At 44.9% G+C, this 22,674-nt stretch overlaps 2 pseudogenes; both read right to left on the reverse strand.

The window, feature by feature from the left end:
• Positions 1 to 393: 393 nt before the first annotated feature.
• On the reverse strand, positions 394 to 12,986 carry LOC123161212 (uncharacterized; annotated as a pseudogene).
• Positions 12,987 to 21,690: 8,704 nt separating this feature from the next.
• Positions 21,691 to 22,318, reverse strand: LOC123177588 (ethylene-responsive transcription factor ERF010-like; annotated as a pseudogene).
• Positions 22,319 to 22,674: the final 356 nt, after the last annotated feature.

Here is a 22,674-nt window from a genome sequence, read left to right on the forward strand (position 1 = left end):
CACGGTCATGGCATGACACGCTAAAAACCAGAACGACATTCTAAACTACTCCAATAACACGCACGTATAGTGGAGTAGTAGATAGGATGATATTCCCTCCCGACCAAATGCCGCGATGCGGCCACATCTGCCGGTCACATGCATGCAATGCAGCGCAGTGGGTTACGGTCACGGACGGACGGAGACGGGCCGAAACCGATGGATGAATGGATCAGCAATGCGGACGGCGGCAAGCCGATAGATTCCCCGGCGCCAACCGCCAGCGAGCCGCCAACCGTCGATCGATGGATAAGCAATGGGTTATAGTCACGCAAACACCTTTTTTACCGGTTCAGGGATGTAGCAGCGTAGCATCCATCATTTACATTTTTTTTTCGGGCAAATCAGAGAGCTTTATTCAACAAAAGTGTTCTCCCGGCAATCAGCCAGGAGGCTGGTCATCAAGAAGCTAGGGGTTTCCTCGAGCCAGCAATCGGTCACATTCAGAGTGCATGCACGTTTTGCACAGAGATGCGCCGGTAAATTTGCTGCCCTGTTTACATGTTGAATCTCAAACACTAGCCCTCCTATTTCATCTAGGATAGGAGCCACAATCGAGCGTGAATTGTGGCGAGAATTCCAGAGTTGCACTAACTCCTGACAGCCGGTCTCCATTATCACATGCGATAGGCCTCGAAGTTTTGCAACAAGAGCTCCTTCTCGCAATGATAAAGCTTCCATAATCAATGGATCTGAAATGTCACCGAACGGCTTGCACCAAGCTCCCAGTAGCGCTGACGCGGAGCGAGCTACACCACCCGCACCTCCTCGGCCATCCGCCACATTGAGTGCACCATCCGTTGATATTTTGATCATACCTGGTTCGGGTGGCCGCCATCCGAAGCCTGGTAGAAGCGTAGTTTCTTTCCGCGGTAATTCCAGCAGCGCTAGGGCTTCCCTCGTCAACCTGATGGCCGCTGTTGGGTCTCTCCCCTCTTCCCCATGCTTGATCCGATTGCGAGAATGCCAGATCGTCCACACGATGGTAATAATCTTTGCTCGATCTTCATCTCTGATCCGGTCTCCACATAGGATGTCTCTGGCCCACGAGTGTGGGTGTAGTCGAGGAAGCCTCAAATCAAACTAGGCACAAGCTTTGTTCCAGAAACGTCGTGCATGGGAACATTGAATGAGCGCATGCATGAGATCCTCCTCCCTTGCCAGACAAACTTTACAAGTATCTAAGACTGCAATATGGCGATACTTTAGAGTGCTTTCGTCCGGTAGGATCCCTCTCAGTACCCTTCACCAGAACACTTGAACTTTTGGGATCACTTTGAGTTTCCACAAGGCTGTCCACATCTGTTTATCATCTCGAGAAGCACCGGTAGCCGTCCCTTCCTCTAGAGCAAAGCGCTCGTTCTGAGTCATTAGAGCGCGGTACGCCGATTTAACAGTGTAGTTGCCTGATCGTTCAAAAGCCCAAGCATAGAAATCCTTTCCTCCTCCCCTTCTGATTGGGATGTTAAGAATGGCATCAGCATCCGGGGCGATGAAGGTTGTCCTAATCAGATCATGCCTCCACGTCCAGTTATCGGTATCAATGAGGTCCGAAACTGTCTGAACCGACGTGGTTGGAGGTTTTAGCAAAGGTGACATAGATATGGTTCCCGGAATCCACTTGTCCTGCCATACATCAATGGATCTCCCGTCTCCAACTCTCTTGATAAGGCCCGCTTGCAATGCTTCCCTGCCAGCAATGATGCCTCGCCAAGTCGCTAACGCTGACTTTGGAACAGAAGCATGCAAGAAATCTGTGTCAGGAAAGTATCGGCCTTTCATTACTCTTGTGCAAAGAGAATTAGGGTTAGTCAAAAAGCGTCAACCATGCTTCCCGAGCAGCGCAAGATTGAACTGATGGGGGTCACGAAACCCCATACCACCTTGGCACTTTGGTGTAGCTAAATTCTTCCAGGAAACCCAATGCAACGCATTTTTGTCAACAGAGCTGCTCCAGAAATATTTGGCCATTGGTGAAGTCAAACTCTTGCACACCTTCTTTGTCAATAAGAATGTACTCATTGAGTACGTGGGAATCGCCTGAACAACTGATTTCAGCAATGTTTCACGACCTACACATGCAAGTAGTTTCTCAAACCATCCCTGTATCTTCCCGCGAGCTCTCTCCCCGATGTGGTTGAAAGTACCGCTTGTGATGCGGCCAACCGCCGTGGGCAGCCCCAGGTAACGCTCGCTAAAGGCCTCGACGTCGATGTTGAGAACCGATTTTAGCTGCTGCTTGAGCTGGGCCGGCGTGTTGGAGCTGAAATAAATAGCACTCTTAGTACGATTAATACACTGACCCGATGCTTCCCCGTAAATTCTAAGGATGTCGTTCAATCTCTCTGCACTTTGGGTGGTTGCACTAACGAAGATCAAGCTGTCGTCAGCGAAAAGCAAGTGTGACACCCATGGCGATCTGTAGCTCACTCTTATACCTCTGTCAATGTGCCCATTATTGTAAAACTTCAGCAAAGAGGAGAAACCCTCCGCACAGAGCAGAAAAAGGAAAGGTGACGCCGGGTCACCTTGTCTCAACCCACGCGAGGGTGTAAAGAAGGGCGGTAGCTCACCGCTTACCCGGACTGAGAAACGCACTGAAGATACACACTTCATGATTAGCCGGACAAAGACCATGTTGAAGCCCAACTTTGTGAGAATAGCCTCAAGAAAATGCCATTCGACACGCTCGTAGGCTTTCATCATGTCTAGTTCAATTGCACAAGCATAGTTCTTCCCTTTTTTCGCCTTCTCATTGTGTGCACACTCTCATATGCAACTAGGACATTGTCAGTTATGAGCCTTCCAGGGACGAACGCGCTTTGTTCTTCACTGATTATCACATCCATATATGCTCTCATTCGGTTCGTCACACACTTTGAAGCAATCTTGTATAGAACCGAGCAGAGTGCAATGGGTCTATACTGCGATATAAACTGGGGGTGCCGTACCTTGGGAATCAAAGTGATGGAAGTGTCGTTCAAACCCACTGGTAGTTCTCCTCCGTTAAGAAAATCCAACACTGCCGCGGTTACTGCCTCACCTACTAAGCTCCAGTGACGCTGATAAAACCCCGCAGTGAAGCCGTCTACCCCCGGCGCTTTGGAGGGAGCCATTTGAAACAAGGCTGCCCTGACTTCTGCCGTCGTATAGGGTTTTGTTAATTCCACGTTCATGTCATCCGTGACCTTACCTGGAACATGAGTGAGCAGCTCGGTTGAATCCATAAAACCTTGGGATTCATATAAATTCTTATAGAATGTTTGAACCTCGCTCTTATCTTCCTCTTCATTTGCGCAAACCGAGCCATCCGCTCGACATAAACCTTGTATTCTGTTAATACGTTTCCTTTGAGCTGCTTGAGCTTGAAAATATGCAGTGTTACGATCGCCTTCTCTCAGCCAAGGAACACGAGAGCGCTGCCGTAGCCAGATCTCCTCCTGGTGAAGGGCCTCGCGCAGCTGTCGAACCACAGTTTTTTCCTCCTCCGTTGGCCCTCATCCAACCGAATGACATCGAAGATTGTCGAGTCTTTTCTGCAACTGTCTGACTCGGCGAGTTAAGCAGCCAAACTCGCGAGACCCCCAAGGTTCAAGCGTTGCCTTCAGATGATGCAATGAGTCCGCAATACCTTGGAGGCCCAGACCTCTGTTTGCCTCTTGCCACGCTGTAGCAACAATACGGTCATAGTCCAGATGCGATGACCATACGTTCTCATATCTAAATTGTCTCTTTGCTCGTGACATGTTCATAAGCTTTTCCTTTATCTCCGCTACAACAAAACAATGATCAGATTCAACAGAAGGTAAGTGTCTGACTCTGATGTATTGAAAGTGTTGCCGGAACTCTTCATTGGCAAAGGCTCTATCCAGCCTCGCCTTGACATTTGCATCACCCGCCTGCCGATCGTCCCAGGTGTAAGTTGTGCCTGACCACCCCAAATCTTGGAGGGCCACTTCATCGGTGACTTCTCTGAAAGCTCTCATTTGTCTCTCTGGCCTAGCTGCCCGACTGAAGTGTTCATTAGCGTAGAGAGTTTCATTAAAATCACCCATACAAATCCAGGCCGCATGCGGCATGGAATACAAAGTGCGTAGGAAACGCCAACTATGATGTCTATCTTCGGCTCGAGGCGCTCCATAAAAACCAGTAAACCTCCACCGAAAGGAGTTTTGATCTTTGTATTTAACAATAGCATCAATATGTCCAGAACTATAGTTTTTCAGATCGACAATAACATCATGTGACCAAAAAAGCCCGATGCCACCACTTAGGCCTACACTATCCACTGCAAAGCACCCGCCGAAGCCTAGATGTCTTTGCAAGTCCTCAACTCTCTTCCCCTTAATTTTTGTTTCCATGACAAAGAGAAGAGTGGGTCCTTCTAGCTTCACAATGCTGCGAAGCTCTCGAACCGCCTCGGGGTTCCCAAGCACCCGGCAGTTCCATGAGAGGCAACTCATTGGCCTGGGCAGGACCGATCGCCGGTCTCTGCCGAGTTGTCAGGCGTAGGCCTTGATACGTCTCCAACGTATCTATAATTTATGAAGTATTCATGCTATTATATTATCCATCTTGGATGTTTAATGGGCTTTACTATGCACTTTTATATTATTTTTGGGACTAACCTATTAACCCAGAGCCCAGTGCCAGTTTCTGTTTTTCCCTTGTTTCAGTGTTTCGCAGAAAAGGAATATCAAACGGAGTCCAAACGGAATGAAACCTTCGGGAGCGTGATTTTTGGAACGAACGTGATCCATGAGACTTGGAGTTGAAGTCAGGGAAGCTTCGAGGTGGCCACGAGGCAGGGAGGCGTGCCTGCCCCTCCTGGGCGCGCCCCCACCCTTGTGGGCCCCTCGTGGCTCCCCTGACCGACTTCTTTCGCCTATATATATATATATCCATATACCCTAAAAACATCGAGGAACAGAATAGATCGGGAGTTCCGCCGCCGCAAGGCTCTGTAGCCACCAAAAACCAATCGGGACCCTGTTCCGGCACCCTGCCGGAGGGGGGAACCCTCACCGGTGGCCATCTTCATCATCCCGGCGCTCTCCATGACGAGGAGGGAGTAGTTCACCCTCGGGGCTGAGGGTATGTACTAGTAGCTATGTGTTTGATCTCTCTCTCTCTCTCGTGTTCTTGATTCGGCACGATCTTGATGTATCACGAGCTTTGCTATTATAGTTGGATCTTATGATGTTTCTCCCCCTCTACTCTCTTGTAATGGATTGAGTTTCCCTTTGAAGTCATCTTATCGGATTGAGTCTTTAAGGATTTGAGAACACTTGATGTATGTCTTGCATGTGCTTATTTGTGGTGACAATGGGATATTCACGTGATCTACTCGATGTATGTTTTGGTGATCAACTTGCGGGTTCCGTGACCTCGTGAACTTATGCATAGGGGTTGGCACACGTTTTCGTCTTGACTCTCCGGTAGAAACTTTGGGGCACTCTTTGAAGTTCTACGTGTTGGTTGAATAGATGAATCTGAGATTGTGTGATGCATATCGTATAATCATACCCACGAATACTTGAGGTGACATTGGAGTATCTAGGTGACATTAGGGTTTTGGTTGATTTGTGTCTTAAGGTGTTATTCTAGTACGAACTCTATGATAGATTGAACGAAAAGAATAGCTTCGTGTTATTTTACTACGGACTCTTGAATAGATCGATCAGAAAGAATAACTTTGAGGTGGTTTCGTACCCTACCATAATCTCTTTGTTTGTTCTCCGCTATTAGTGACTTTGGAGTGACTCTTTGTTGCATGTTGAGGGATAGTTATATGATCCAATTATGTTATTATTGTTGAGAGAACTTGCACTAGTGAAAGTATGAACCCTAGGCCTTGTTTCCTAGCATTGCAATACCGTTTGTGCTCACTTTTATCATTAGTTACCTTGTTGTTTTTATATTTTCAGATTACAAATACTCATATCTATCATCCATATTGCACTTGTATCACCATCTCTTCGCCGAACTAGTGCACCTATAAGATTTACCATTGTATTGGGTGTGTTGGGGACACAAGAGACTCTTTGTTATTTGGTTGCAGGGTTGTTTGAGAGAGACCATCTTCAACCTACGCCTCCCACGGATTGATAAACCTTAGGTCATCCACTTGAGGGAAATTTGCTACAGTCCTATAAACCTCTGCACTTGGAGGCCCAACAACGTCTACAAGAAGAAGGTTGTGTAGTAGACATCAAGCTCTTTTCTGGCGCCGTTGCCGGGGAGGTGAGTGCTTGAAGGTATATCTTTAGATCTTGCAATCGAATCTCTTAGTTTCTTGTTTTTTCACTAGTTTAGTTTATAAAAGAAAACTACAAAAAAATGGAATTGAGGGTGCCTCATATGCTTCATCTTTTTAATGTCTTTCGTGAAAATGATGGGAAGGAAAATTGTGCTCAAGTACTAGAAGAAGAATTACATAGAATGCTTGGCTTAAAATATGTGAATGATGAGCATGATTGCAATATTGTTAGTATGAATTCTTTGAATACCCATGATGCTAATGATATGCAAAGCCACAAGCTTGGGGAAGCTATGTTTGATGAAGATGATATTTTTTGTCCCCCAAGTTTTGATGAGCAAATTTATTATGATGAAAGCATGTCTCCTATTTATGATGATTATTGTGATGACACGTATGCTATAAAGAATAAAGATAACCATGAAACTTGTCATCATGATTTTAATTTTCAATTGGATTATGCTTCACATGATAGTTATTTTGTTGAGTTTGCTCCCACTACTATTGATTAGAATAGATTTGCTTATGTGGAGAGTAATAAAAATTCTATGCTTGTGGCTCATGAAAAGAATGCTTTATGTGATAGTTATATTGTTGAATTCATTCATGATTCTACTGAAAATTATTATGAGAGAGGATCATATGCTTCTACATATTGCAAAAATACCAAGTTTCCTCTCTGTGTGCGTAAAGTTTCGAAGTTATGCTTGTTTTGCCTTCCTATGCTAGTTGATTATTGTTCCCATAAGTTGTTTGCTCACAAAATCCCTATGCATAGGAAGTGGGTTAGACTTAAATGTGCTTGCCATGTGTTTCATGATGCTCTCTTTATGTTTCAATTTTTATCTCTTATGTGAGCATCATTGAAATCATCATGCCTAGCTAGGGGCGTTAAACGTTAGCGCTTGTTGGGAGGCAACCCAATTTTATTTTTGTTTCTTTCTTTTTGGTTCTGTTTAGTAATAAATAATCCATCTAGCCTCTTGTTCGATGTGGTTTTATGTTTTAATTAGTGTTTGTGCCAAGTAAGACCTATAGGATCTTCTTGGATAATAATTATTTGATCTTGCTGAAAATTCCAGAAACTTTCTGTTCACGAAAACAATTGTTTAAAATCACCAGAACGTGATAAAATACTGATTCCAATTGCGGCAGATCAATAATCAAATTATCTAGGTCGTCCTATTTTGGTAGAATGTTTTGAGTTTCAGAAGTTTGCGTTAGTTACAGATTACTACAGACTGTTCTGTTTTTGACAGATTCTGTTTTTTGTGTGTTGTTTGCTTATTTTGATGAATCTATGGCTAGTAAAATAGTTTATAAACCATAGAGAAGTTGGAATACAGTAGCTTTAACACCAATACAAATAAAGAATGATTTCATTACAGTACCTTGAAGTGGTGTTTTGTTTTCTTTCGCTAACGGAGCTCACGAGATTTTCTGTTAAGTTTTGTGTTGTGAAGTTTTCAAGTTTTGGGTAAAGATTCGATGGACTATGGAATAAGGAGTGGCAAGAGCCTAAGCTTGGGGATGCCCAAGGCACCCCAAGGTAATATTCAAGGACAACCAAGAGCCTAAGCTTGGGGATGCCCCGGATGGCATCCCCTTTTTCGTCTTCGTTCATCGATAACTTTACTTGGAGCTATATTTTATTCACCACATGATATGTGTTTTGCTTGGAGCGTCATTTTATTTTTTGTAGCTTTGCTTGATATTTGAATAAAATACCAAGATCTGAAATTCTTAAATGAGAGAGTCTTCACATAGCTACATAATTATTTAACTACTCATTGATCTTCACTTATATCTTTATAAACCATACAGAAGTTGGAATACAGTAGCTTTAACACCAATAAAAATAAAGAATGAGTTCATTACAGTACCTTGAAGTGGTGTTTTGTTTTCTTTTGCTAACGGAGCTCACGAGATTTTCTGTTAAGTTTTTTGTTGTAAAGTTTTCAAGTTTTGGGTAAAGATTCGATGGACTATGGAATAAGGAGTGGCAAGAGCCTGAGCTTGGGGATGCCCAAGGCACCCCAAGGTAATATTCAAGGACAACCAAGAGCCTAAGCTTGGGGATGCCCCGGATGGCATCCCCTTTTTCGTCTTCGTTCATCGGTAACTTTACTTGGAGCTATATTTTATTCACCACATGATATGTGTTTTGCTTGGAGCGTCATTTTATTTTTTTAGCTTTGCTTGCTATTTGAATAAAATACCAAGATCTGAAATTCTTAAATGAGAGAGAGTCTTCACATAGCTACATAATTATTTAACTACTCATTGATCTTCACTTATATCTTTTTGGAGTAGTTTGTCATTTACTCGTGTGCTTCACTTATATCCTATGAGTAAATGGTTGAATGATTTGAATGTCATAAATCTGAAATTATATATGTTTCATATGCCTTTCCCATGGGGAGTAATGCCTTCACATATAAGAAGTAGAGGTGGTAAATTTTTTGAAGGTTAGCAAACATTGTATTGGTCACTTGAACAATTCATGAAAGAATATTGAAGGAAGAGAGATTTCACATGTAAATATACTATCTTGGACATCTTCTATGATTGTGAGCCCCATTAATTATTTTCAAACATGAGCAAATTAGTTGAAGTTGGACAAGGAAGACAACATAATGAGTTATGCTTGGGTATATTTGTATAGAAGTTATATTGTTATGGATCCTCTAACATGTGGTGCTTGCTATTTAGAATCCTTTGCTAGCCAAAATATCTGTACTAAGCGGGAATACTGCTTGTGCATACAAATTCCTTGAACCAAGTTTCTTCCATGAGTGTCCATCATATCTACCTATATGCGGTATTTACCTGCCGTTCCAAGTAAATTTGCATGTGCCAAACTCTAAACCTTCAAATAATAATCTGTTTTGTATGCCTGAATCGCTCATGTAGTGACTAGGGGCTGTCAGTATCTTCCATGCTAGGTGGGTTATTCTCACGATGAGTGGACTCCGCTCATCATTCACGAGAAAATGTCTGGTAACTGGGATGCCCAGTCCTATGATCAAAAGATCAAAAACAAATTCGCAAATAATTTAAACAAACTCCCCCAGGAATGTTGATAGTTGGACGGCACCCGTTGTTTCGGACAAGCCGTGGAGTGTGAATGTTGGTGGAGGGGGAGTAAAAACTTTACCTTTCTGCGTGGGAACCGCCTATAATGTATGTAGTATGGAAGATATTGGGAACTCTTCGTCGTTATGTTGACAATGAAAGCATACCTCTCAAAATTATTTTCATCTCTGTTTTAGCTTCGAGCTCTGGCACCTCTGCAAATCCCTGCTTCCCTCTGCGAAGGGCCTGTCTTTTACTTTTATGCAAGAGTCGGTAGTATTCCTTCTCATTCCAACCTACTCTTTAGTTGGCAAGCATCATGTGGTGGAGAAAGATCTAAGCATATATGGCCATTCAAATATATTTGATCATGAATTATTATTGTTGATAATTATCTATATGATAAATAAGTTGGGAGGCGAAACATTAAGCCCCTATATTTCCCTGTGTTCGATGGATGCTATTTGTTCTAAAAATATGCTTTGAGTGGTAGCAATCATGGAAGACTATATGATAGTTGAGTATGTGGGATTTGCTAAATCAAAGCTCTGACATAGACTCTTCCTGAAAATAAGATGAATTGTAATTGTTTAATGACTAATAACACGGTTTGTTAGTTTTCAAGAAAGTTTATGATTTATGCTTTAACATGTGAATAGCTTGTTACTTAATCATGAAGAGTTTTATGAGATGAGCTACTGTTATGACATATAATGATGCTAGAAAAGGTGATTGAAATTATCATTGATCAAACTTGTGCACCTGCTAGCATTCACACTTCATAAATTATTTCTTTTATCATTTACCTACTCAAGGACGAGCAGGAATTAAGCTTGGGGATGTTGATACGTCTCCAACGTATCTATAATTTATTAAGTATTCATGCTATTATATTATCCATCTTGGATGTTTAATGGGCTTTACTATGCACTTTTATATTGTTTTTGGGACTAACCTATTAACCCAGAGCCCAGTGCCAGTTTCTGTTTTTCCCTTGCTTTAGTGTTTCGCAGAAAAGGAATATCAAACGGAGTCCAAACGGAATGAAACCTTCAGGAGCGTGATTTTTGGAACGAACGTGATCCAGGAGACTTGGAGTTGAAGTCATGGAAGCTTCGAGGTGGCCACGAGGCAGGGAGGCGCACCTGCCCCCTTGGGCGCGCCCCCACCCTCGTGGCTCCCCTGACCGACTTCTTTCGCCTATATATATATATCCATATACCCTAAAAACATCGGGGAACAGAATAGATCGGGAGTTCCACCGCCGCAAGCCTCTGTAGCCACCAAAAAACAATCGGGACCCTGTTCCGGCACCCTGTCGGAGGGGGGAACCCTCACCGGTGGCCATCTTCATCATCCCGGCGCTCTCCATGACGAGGAGGGAGTAGTTCACCCTCGGGGCTGAGGGTATGTACCAGTAGCTATGTGTTTGATCTCTCTCTCTCTCTCTCTCGTGTTCTTGATTCGGCACGATCTTGATGTATCGCGAGCTTTGCTATTATAGTTGGATCTTATGATGTTTCTCCCCCTCTACACTCTTGTAATGGATTGAGTTTTCCCTTTGAAGTTATCTTATCAGATTGAGTCTTTAAGGATTTGAGAACACTTTATGTATGTCTTGCATGTGCTTATATGTGGTGACAATGGGATATTCACGTGATCTACTTGATGTATGTTTTGGTGATCAACTTGCGGGTTCCGTGACCTCGTGAACTTATGCATATGGGTTGTCACACGTTTTCGTCTTGACTCTCCGGTAGAAACTTTGGGGCACTCTTTCACGTTCTATGTGTTGGTTGAATAGATGAATCTAAGATTGTGTGATGCATATCGTATAATCATACCCACGGATACTTGAGGTGACATTGGAGTATCTAGGTGACATTAGGGTTTTGGTTGATTTGTGTCTTAAGGTGTTATTTTAGTACGAACTCTATGATAGATTGAACGGAAAGAATAGCTTCGTGTTATTTTACTATGGATTCTTGAATAGATCGATCAGAAAGAATAACTTTGAGGTGGTTTCGTACCCTACCATAATCTCTTCGTTTGTTCTCCGCTATTAGTGACTTTGGAGTGACTCTTTGTTGCATGTTGAGGGATAGTTATATGATCCAATTATGTTATTATTGTTGATAGAACTTGCACTAGTGAAAGTATGAACCCTAGGCCTTGTTTCTTAGCATTGCAATATCGTTTGTGCTCACTTTTATCATTATTTATCTTGCTGTTTTTATATTTTCAGATTACAAATACTCATATCTATCATCCATGTTGCACTTGTATCACCATCTCTTCGCCGAACTAGTGCACCTATACAATTTACCATTGTATTGGGTGTGTTGGGGACACAAGAGACTCTTTGTTATTTGGTTGCAGGGTTGTTTGAGAGAGACCATCTTCAACCTATGCCTCCCACAGATTGATAAACCTTAGGTCATCCACTTGAGGGAAATTTGCTACTGTCCTACAAACCTCTGCACTTGGAGGCCCAACAACGTCTACAAGAAGAAGGTTGTGTAGTAAACATCAGGCCTCTTCTTCTTTGGTTCACGAACAAGATCCTCATCATCTTCTCCACCCGCAGTGCTTGTACTCGGATCACGATCTTCAGGGTTTTGTGCTGCCGTAAGAAGCAACTGCTTCGGTTGATATACTGCGGTCGGTCCCTCCTTTCTCTTATTGTGAGTGTTCTCTTTGTTCTTTAGGGGCGAGACCACTTCCTCCCCCGCATCTTGCTTGGATTTTGTTCTAGAATTCCTCGTCTCTTGCTTGCTGCTATGGTCAGACTTCTGGCCCCTGGAGGAATTTTCGCTGCCTGCTGGATACCTGTTCTCATCAGGAACTCGTAGTGTCGGCCCAAACGGAAGCTCTCCCTTCTCATCTCGTGTTCCTGGGTTAGAGTAGTAAAGATCCGAATGGCCCAGCCGCCCAAAAGAGAAACAGAAGTATGGAATTTGTTCATATTGTATGTCATAGGAATCCACCTTCTTCCTCCTTGTCGAATCAATAAGCACCCATCTCCTAAGTGGTTTATTGACCTCCACCGAAATTCTGGCTCGGAGATAGCCTCCGTTGTGATCAAACTTAGCAATCTGAACCTCTTTATCAATCATCCGGGCTATTGGGAGGCTCCATGCATCATCTCTCAAATTATAGGGTAGATTAAGAACTCTAGCCCAAACCTGCAGGCGATCAAACTTGACCTCATCTGGGCGCATGCACTCTTCAAGCTCGGCCAGGATGACGCATTCTTGTTGATGTGCCAAGGTGATCCTGCCCAAACTCTGTCACGATCTCGTTGAGACTCAAATTCAGCCACAAACATATTCGCTCCAGTCGAGCGGAACTGCAGCCCTCTAGGGTTTCCCCAAGCCGGTCGCAAAGCATTGCCAATGGTGTGTATATGATACTGATTGCGGTACAGAACCTTACCCGCCAGCAACCACTTCACTGGAGCACCATCAAGACGGTCATCTATCACGAGAGGAGTCGCCTCCTCCTCGGATATGTCCAGCTTTCCCAGCGCTTCCTCAAGTTTCTCCCTCGCTGATCTGGTGTTGCTCGATCCCGAGGTCTCCTGCGTCGTCTCCGCCGCGGGTGGTGTAGCCATCACCCTCACCGAGTCCTTGGGGCGGCCCACCGATGAGATCTGCGGCCGCCGATCGGTTTCCACGTCGAAACCCTAGCGCCGTCAGGGAGCCCTAGGTTTCGGGGAAAAATGCGCGTTTTGGCCGCATCCACCATTTACATGCTTTATGATCTGTGCATAAGTGGAGCCCATCTACATGTATAACCCGGTATGACAGCAGCCCATCTCTCGTATTCTCTGCTAAAAGGTACTAGTAGGCCCCACAGAAGTACATGCATAGCAGAATAAAATATACTTTTATTCAATTTATGCTAGTTTAAATCAATCACATTTTTAAACAATAATTTTGTTTTTGAAATTTTATATATATTTGAACTCCTGGCACCAAGACCTTTAGAATGAGTTCCCTCTCGAATACATTTCAAACATGTTTAAATTTGAACTTTTGAAATGAGTGAAATCAGTTTTCTGAAAGGAGTGAAATAGGTTTTTCGAATTGAGTGAAACCGGTTTTCTAGAATGAGTGAAATAGGTTTTTCAAATTGAGTGAAACCAGTTTTCTGGAATGAGTGAAATCTGTTTTGCATACATATGAAACATTTTTTCTAAAATAAGTGAAATACGTGTTTTGAATTCAGTGAGACCATTTTTTTTAAATGAGTGAAATCTGTTTTGCATACATATGATTTTTTTTCTGAAATAAGTGAAATAGTCTTTTTAATTGACTGAAACTAATTTTATGAATTGAGTGAAATAGTTTTTTACATGACTGAAATATAATTTTTGAAACAAGCGAAACCTGTTTTATGAGCGAGCGAATTTGATTTGTGAATTGATTGAAATCGTTTTTTTTAATACTTGAAATGAGTTATTTGTAACGAGTGAAATCAAATGAGTGAAGTTAGTTTGATGAAATAATTTTGCATGGGCCTAAATCCATCTTTAGAAAATGAGTGAAATATGTTTTCTCAAATCAGTGAAATATATATTTTAAAATTAGTGAAATTAATGCTTACAAATGAGTGAAATTAGTTCTTTGTAAATGAGTGAAATAAATTTTTAAAATTAGCGAAACTGTCAAAAACCACTTGTATGAAATAGCGAAACAATCTTATGTTTTATGAAAGTGATTCAAAAGATAAATGAAATATATAAAATAAAAACTAGTTCAAATATAGCCAAGATTGATCTTGTTCTAAAGGTCTTGTGAACAGGATTTCAAATATATAAAAAGTTTCAAAAATGAACATTTGGTTTGAAATATAACAATGATTCAAAATATAGGATGAAATAAAATGCATGTCATCTGTGTGGGGAGAGAGAATCATGCATGCATCGGTCTCTCCATTCCAACTTTCACTCTCTCCTGACAAAACTTCATGGCATGCATGTACTTTGGTACAATGTGTCAGTACATGTCAGATGTACTTACCAGGTAGTACTATAGGAGAGATAATAGATTTACAAGTTTATATGTGTCAGGCAACACAGATCTTGATGAAATTGATTGACGGTGAATTGCCAACCTGTAGCTACCGGCTCCGGTAAATTTACTTATTCGGTTATAGTCACGGATCGACCTTGTCCGCGAGCTGATAGATGGATCCCACGGCGCGGCCGCACCAAAGCTAATCAGTCACTCACAAGTCACAAGTCACACCAACTAACCTGCGTACCGACCTCGACCTGCCTTCCCTTCCAAGATCTGCCTGCCGTCGCCATCCTCCTAGCTTAATGCCAAATCGATGTGTGCTTGCATTGCATGGTCACCACTCGATCTCTCCTCGTTTGTCTGCCTACCTTCCCCCGCGTCCCATGATGAGTCCCTGCATGTCTCTCACGTACTCCTTTCATTCTTAAATATAAGTCTTTGGAGAGATTCCATTATAAACTACATACGGAGTAAAATGAGTGAATCTATATTTTAAAATGCATCTACATACGGATGTATGTGGTTGATAGTGAAATCTCTACAAAGACTTATATTTAAAAACGAAGGGAGTTGATGCCATGATAAATCACCAAGAAAATGGAATGATCGATGCTCTCTTCATCCATGCTAGATTGCAAGTGCGCCTGCTTCATCGATCCACCCGTTACCATTGGCCCCGTTAGTTAAGTTTTTCTACTCTTCCACCACAAGTGTTGTCGTCCATCGTTGCCTCCAGCTCTCTATTTTGTATAATTGTATTTTGCCTTTTCTTCAAGCCTCCATGTCCCACCCGTTACCATTGGGACCTCAGAGCATCGAGAGCCGAATTTGGCCCTAAAAAATTCGCAGACGTGTCTGGGCCCTCAAACGCCATGACGCGTACGCGGGTAGTGATCGGTCACACCTCAAATTTTCTCCACTGCATCCGGATATCCCATATTTAAAACCTTAAATCCATACAAAAGCATGCAAGCAAGGAAAACCTATGTAGATCAACCTATACTACTCTATTCCTCGTCGAAGATGTCCACTATCTCCGTGCCCGGTTCCTAGTACATGGGCGGCAGTCACAGCTCCGGCTCCGACGGCTCCGCATCAGCCTCCACCTCCATCTCCGCGTCGAGTTCGGAGAAAAGTACGTCGGTCGTCGCCCGTTCCTGCCGGGTGAACTGCCGGTTGCCCTCCACATAGGCCTCATCCTGAATGGACTCCGGGATGGCCTGCTGCTCCGCCGTCTCGGCCCCTTGGGCGACTGCGAACTCCGCATCCGCATCCGCATCCGCCATGTTGAAGCCCAGAGCTAGCGCCAACTCCTCCTCCGACTGTTTCGTCTCGTCTTCCTCTGGATGCACCATCTTCATCGGAGCCGGCTACTGCTCCTCTTCCTCCTCCTTCGGCTGCTCATCCTCCTTTGAAACCGGCGCCAGCTCCTCCTCCAATGCTTCGCCTCGTCCTCCTCTGGATGTGCCGTCTCCATCGGAGCCGGAAGCTGCTCTTCCTCCATCCTCCTTCGGCTCCTCCTCCTCCTCCTCCATCTCCATCAGAGCCGGCTATTGCTCCTCTTCCTCCTCCTCCTCCTCCTCATCATCCTCCTCCTCCTCCTCCTCCGGCTTCGGCGAGTCCGGAGGCAGGCCGGCAGCGATGCAGGCGGCGCGCCTTGCCCTGATGTCCTCCTCAATTTGGAACCAGCGCTCCGACATGAGCACAGCATACATGGTCTTCTTTTGTTGGGCCATGGCGAAGCCTGATGGAGTGGGAAGAGCGGCGGAGCGAGAGAGGGATGGATGGGCTCGGGTTGGCGACGCGGAGAGGGAGGAGGTGGGTGTGACTAGGGTTGGGGGACGCCGGCCAGCTTAAATAGACGGACTTGGCCACGGGCGGCAAGCCGGAACAGCACCACGCGGTGTTCACACCCCCACTAGAGGGGACATCCGTCAGACCGCCGGGTTTCCAGGTGATTCCGTGTGGGACCCCATCGTCAATCCAGCGTGGAAGACGCACCCGGACGCCCCCATATCCGTCCCAAATTTGGGCTGGATATGAAGGATGTCAGTCAACCCGGGAGTTTAAGGCCCGTTTGAGGAGCATGGCTGGGTCACTTTCTTGCGACCAGTCATTGACCGAGCCGTTCGCCTGGGCGTTTGAGCGTGTTGGGGACCCGGCTGTAGATGCTCTCATGTAGTCCGCGCATGTTGTTTAATCTGGTGGATATCATTCAACCAATAGATACGCCGAACAATCTTACAAGACCTTAACAAATTTAGGAGCTTATGGACGTATTTGCCAGCCTTTGGAACTAGCCACTTGGTGTATCCCTAGTCTTTTCCAAACTTTGGCAAATAAACAAGGAGTGTCTATCAACGAAATTCCACAGCCTCCCGTTCCACCTCACTCTGTGCATTCGGTTTATTCGATTTACGGTTTTTCGGTTTGTACGGTATTAATACTTCGATAAATCATGCCATCAGTATAAAATAAAATACGCTTCGGTTTCGGTATATACCAAATTATTTCGATATGGTTTCGGTATATATCATAATAACCAAAGTTGGCATGAATTTGAAAATGACGTAATAATAATTTGCAAATTTATTACTCAAAACACATACTCCGTCCGTCCGAAAAAGCTTGACCCTCAGATGGATATATCTAGCACCAAGGTGCTTGGTGCGAGATACATCCATTTTCGGACAAGCTTTTTTGGACGGACACCTTGGTGCTTGATACATCCTTTTGAGGGACAAGCTTTTTCCGACGGAGTGAGTACTATTTTATCCAAATAGTATATACGTATCTATGCAAGCACGGATTCATATGCTGATGGTTATGAATGTGCTTAGCATTTTTTACAAGAAAAATGACTATGTTACAAGAAAAATGTATGTGCTTAGTATGAAATTTGGCTCGTGTACAAGAAAAATGACAATTTGTGTGGTTGTTCGCCTCAAGAAATATAAATATATTTTTTAATTTGGTTTATTCGGTTAACCGTTCAATTTTTCGGTATATATCATACAAACCAAAGTTCAAAATGGTATGAAAAGTTCATACCATACCAAAACCAAAAACCAAAATAACCGTAAAATTGTTCCAATTTGGATTATTTTCGGTATGGTTTTTTGGTTCAGTTTCAAAATGCACAGTGTGATCTTCCACCTCATGGTCGTTCACTGCCGCTTACTGATTTTGGCAACAAGCACTACTACAGGTCCAGTTAGCATTGACCAATCAAAAGTAGTCATCATTGATACGCCGTCAATCCTCAATGCTGACTTAGTCATCAATGACGGGCTAGTTCACCCATCTGTGATCAATGTCATCACAGTGGCTATGGTTCATCAATATAAATAATTTCTCTTATCAATGAGAGAGATACGACTTCGCTGATAAGACAAATTGTTTATTTTAACAGGAACAGATCGAATAAACTCCAAGTTATATCAATGTTCGATAAGAGAAAGATTTGCTTTTGCGACCACATAAACTCCAAGTTACATCAATGTTCTTCAAAATTTCACCTATGATTCAACCTTTTCCGTCTAGATGTTGTTTTTTTCATGTGTCTAGCGGGAACTACGGAAAACTAGACATGCACTAGCCGGACTGATCTCAAAGGATTTGAATAACCGCATATGGCCCTGAAAGGATGGTGGGATGGACGAATGGGCCACAGTCCATCCTGTGATTTCCCAATACTATATGTCATAAGAAAATAGCCCACCATGACCCACAATTCATATGAAAAGTCAATTATCGGCCACCATGCCCAAAAAATCTGGATTCACAACTGGTAAGTGGTGAACGATGTGTAGAAAACTAGACATCTACCTTCTTTCCTCTCTGTCATGATGAATCTGACTTTAGTTGTTATGTTCTGCCCTACATGTTCAACTCACAAAGGGAGCATGTTCTTGGCTTTTTGCTTAGATCCCCTAACGTAATTGTGGTAAGGTGAATAGGCAGATAATAATATATCAACATAAGAGCAACTCTAGCAGAGTAGCCATATTAGCATACTCCATGTTCATAAGGAGCGCCATGTATATTATACGAGGCTGCAGAGACTGTATGAAAACACACAATCACCATAATGTGGCATCCATAATTGTGGGACGCATGTGTCAATGGGGCATATTTTTCCCCAATTAAAATAAGAACCCATGTAAGATGGGGGGCCATGTGAAGTTTCCTTTCCGTCAAACAAAACTGTCATATGGAGCGCGCTCCAAAAGACAGCCCAAATTATCATATATGGAGCCTGGAACGCCAGATATGGAGGACGCTCCATAAATTATGGTAGTTTTGTTTAGAGTGTCTGCTTTTTTACCAAAATTACATAATAGTTGTTATTATGGTGATCACGCCAATACAATGACTCTGCCAGAGTAAGTCTAAGGGTCAGTTCATTTTGTTGGAAAAATGCCCTAGAGGCAATAATAAAATAGTTATTATTATATTTTCTTGTTCATGATAATTGTCTATTGTTCATGCTATAATTGTATTAACCAGAAACCGTAATACATGTGTGAATACATAGACCGTAATATGTCCCTAGTAAGCCTCTAGTTGACTAGCTCGTTGATCAATAGATGGTTGTGGTTTCCTGACCATGGACATTGGATGTCATTGATAACGGGATCACATCATTAGGAGAATGATGTGATGGACAAGACACAATCCTAAGCATAGCACAAGATCGTGTAGTTCGTTTTGCTAGAGCTTTTCTAATGTCAAGTATTATTTACATAGACCATGAGATTGTGCAACTTCCGAATACCGTAGGAATGCTTTGGGTGTATCAAACGTCACAACGTAACTGGGTGACTATAAAGGTGCACTACAGGTATCTCCGAAAGTGTCTGTTGGGTTGGCACGAATCGAGACTGGGATTTGTCAATCCGTGTGAAGGAGAGGTATCTCTGGGCCCACTCGGTAATGCATCATCATAATGAGCTCAGTGTGACTAATGAGTTAGCCACGGGATCATGCGTTACAGAACGAGTAAAGAGACATGCCAGTAACGAGATTGAACAAGGTATAGGGATACCGACGATCGAATCTCGGGCAAGTAACATAACGATGGACAAAGGGAATTGTATACGGGATTGATTGAATCCCCGACATCGTGGTTCATCCGATGAGATCATCGTGGAATATGTGGGAGCCAACATGGGTATCCAGATCCCGCTGTTGGTTATTGGCCGGAGAGAGGTCTCGGTCATGTCTGCATGGTTCCCGAACCCGTAGGGTCTACACACTTAAGGTTCGGTGACGCTAGAGTTGTTATGGGAAATAGTATGTGGTTACCGAAGGTAGTTCGGAGTCCCGGATGAGATCCCGGACGTCACGAGGAGTTCCGGAATGGTCCGGAGGTGAAGATCGGTATATTGAACGAAGGGTATTGGAGTTCGGAATTGTTCCGGGGTACCAGGCTATGGCCAGCATGACCGAAAGGTGTTTCGGGAGCCCCGGCAAGTGTTGCAGGGCCTCATGGGCCAAGGGGAGGGGGCAAACCAGCCCACTAAGGGGCTGTGCGCCCCCACACCCTTTCCCACGTTACTTGTGTGGGGAGGTGGGGCGCCTCCACCTGGCTTGGGAGGCAAGCCTCCACCTGCTTGGATTGGGGGGCAAGTCTCCCCAGGGTTTCCCTAGGGAGATCCAATCTGCCCTAGCCGCCGCCCCCTAGGGGAAACCCTAGGGTGCCTCCCCCCTCTCCCCTTCCCCCTATATATAGTGAGGGGGTGGGAGGGCAGCCGCACCCTTCCCCTGGCGCAGGCCTCCCCCTCTCCAACTCCTCCTCCTCTTCCGTAGTGCTTGGCGAAGCCCTGCCGGAGAACCACGAGCTCCTCCACCACCACGCCGTCGTGCTGCTGGAGTTCTCCCTCAACTTCTCCTCTCCCCTTGCTGGATCAAGAAGGAGGAGACGTCCCCGGACTGTACGTGTGTTGAACGCGGAGGCGCCGTCCGTTCGGCGCTTGATCGGATCTTCCGCGATTTGAATCGCCGCGAGTACGACTCCATCAACCGCATTCTTGTAACGCTTCCGCTTAGCGATCTTCAAGGGTATGAAGATGCACTCCCTCTCTCTCTCTTTCTCTCGTTGCTAGCATCTCCTAGATTGATCTTGGTGACACGTAGGAAAATTTTAAATTATTACTACGTTCCCCAACACATTTTGGGGTTATGCGCAAAGTAATCTGCCCCTACCCAGCTTATTATGTCAACCCAAGCTAAAAAAATTATTGAATAAGTCTAGTTATTTAGGGTTAACTAGTAGGTTTCTAGAATAAAAATTTAAATTGGGTTGTCCGAATAAGCTGGGCAGGGCAGCTTATCTTCGCAGCCACCTATAAACCCCAAAAGAACTAGCCATAAGTGTGGTAAGACTCCAATAGCATGTCCAGTGCAGGTGCTCGAGATTAGATACTCAATGTACGAAAATCCATCTCTGCGCCCGAGCTACAGTAATTTTTTTAATACTAGAAAAATTCAATAAAATCTTATTTTCATTTTTTTGCATGGTAGATGTTCAGGTGTGTGATGTCCACGTAAAATTTCATCCTGTTTGGACATTTGAGGAGCTCGTGGCAAAGAAGAGAAAATTGGTCCGAAGAGTGCATGAGTTGTAACCTTACTCATAGAGCTGATTTTTTTTTGTCGTGCGCTCCTTGAGTGTCCAAACTCCACCAAATTTTACACAAACATCACGCACACGAGCAACTTGCCCGCAAATTTTATTTTTTCCAATTTATTATTTTTTCCAATTTTAGTGATTTTTTTGTTTTTGCCCGGGCTCATCTGTGCCCGGGAGCATGAAAGCCGCTCTCCTCCATGCCCCACTAATATCCACTACTTAAAAAAGAATAGTGTTTCTTTGGCAGAGTGCTTTGTCCAACCTTACATACGTTTCTCCCTCCCTCTCTCTGTTTTGAATTTTTCCCTCTATCTCTGATTTTTATTGATTGTCTCAACTTTTACTAACTTACCAAAAAACTTATGTTTTCTTTTGGTAAGAGCATCTCCAATAGATGGTCCAAAATTTGGCGGTCCAAAACCGGAGATGTAAAATTTGGACCGCCAAAAAGTGCGTTTTGGAGCTCCGAAAAAAGCTCAACTTCAACAGATGGTCCAAATTGATGGTCCAAAAAAGCAACCCCAATAGATGGTCCAAAATGAAGATGCAAATATCTTAAAACGACATACTACTAGTCCATTCAACATAGTTCAAACATCAAGTTCAACATAGTTTCATACATGAACTTCAACTACTACTTATTCAAACTACTAGATAAACTACTCCTCATCGTCGGAGCTGCGGAACTGCGCCCAGAACTCCTCCTTCGTCGGGTCGTCGCACCCCTCCTCCTCCTCCTCGTCCGAGAACTCTGCCCAGTCTTCCTCGGAAGAGGACCCGATGGGGATCACCGTCGAGGGACCGGCCTCGTCCTCCTTCTTCGGCCCCTTCTTCTTCTGCTCCGCCTCACGCTTCCAGTAGTACTCCAGCTCGGCCTAGACGTACTCCGGATGCTCCCGAGCAAACCTCGCCATCGCCTCCTCGTCTGTCTCGCCAGCACTGACGACAACCGACGGCTTCTTCGTCTTCTTCTTCTTCGTCGTGATCTCCTTCATGTTGATGCCCTGCGGCACAAGCATCTCCGCTTCCGCCCGAGTCTCGATCTCTGGGAAGTTGAGGTGCGACCAAGGCCTCTCGGCACGCCACACCGCCACGTCGTAGGCACGCGCGGCCTCGTGGGCGGAGGGGTACGTGCCGATCCACCAACGCCTTCCGGCGTCGGAGAACTCCACACCCCAGTTACCGGAGGGCTTCTGCCTCACGCCGAAGAAGACCGACTTGCCCTTCGGCGTCTTCTTCGGCGCCATCGGAGAGTGGTGGAGCGGCGGCGGCGTGCGGCCGGGGCGGTGGCGGACGGAGCCGGGCGGGGCGGATCTGCGGGGCGGCGGCGGCGTGCGGGGCGGTGGCAGACGGAGCCGGGCGGGGCGGAGCTGCGGGGCGGTGGCGGACGGAGCCGGGCGGGACAGAGCCGGGCGGGCGGAGCTACAGCGGGCGGGCGGGGCGGTGGCGGACGGAGCTACGGCGGGCGGGCGGGCGGCGGGGCGGCATGGAAACAGCGGTGGGCGGCAGGGCCGGATCCGCGGCGGGCGGGTGGCGGGGCGGCGTCGGATCTGATGCGGGCGACATCGGGGCGGCGGCGGACGGGGTGTGGAGGCGGCAGGGCGGCGGCGGACGGGCGGGCGGGCGGGAAAGGAAATGAAGTG

Source organism: Triticum aestivum, chromosome 1D, assembly GCF_018294505.1.
Source record: "Triticum aestivum cultivar Chinese Spring chromosome 1D, IWGSC CS RefSeq v2.1, whole genome shotgun sequence".
Taxonomy (NCBI): domain Eukaryota; kingdom Viridiplantae; phylum Streptophyta; class Magnoliopsida; order Poales; family Poaceae; genus Triticum; species Triticum aestivum.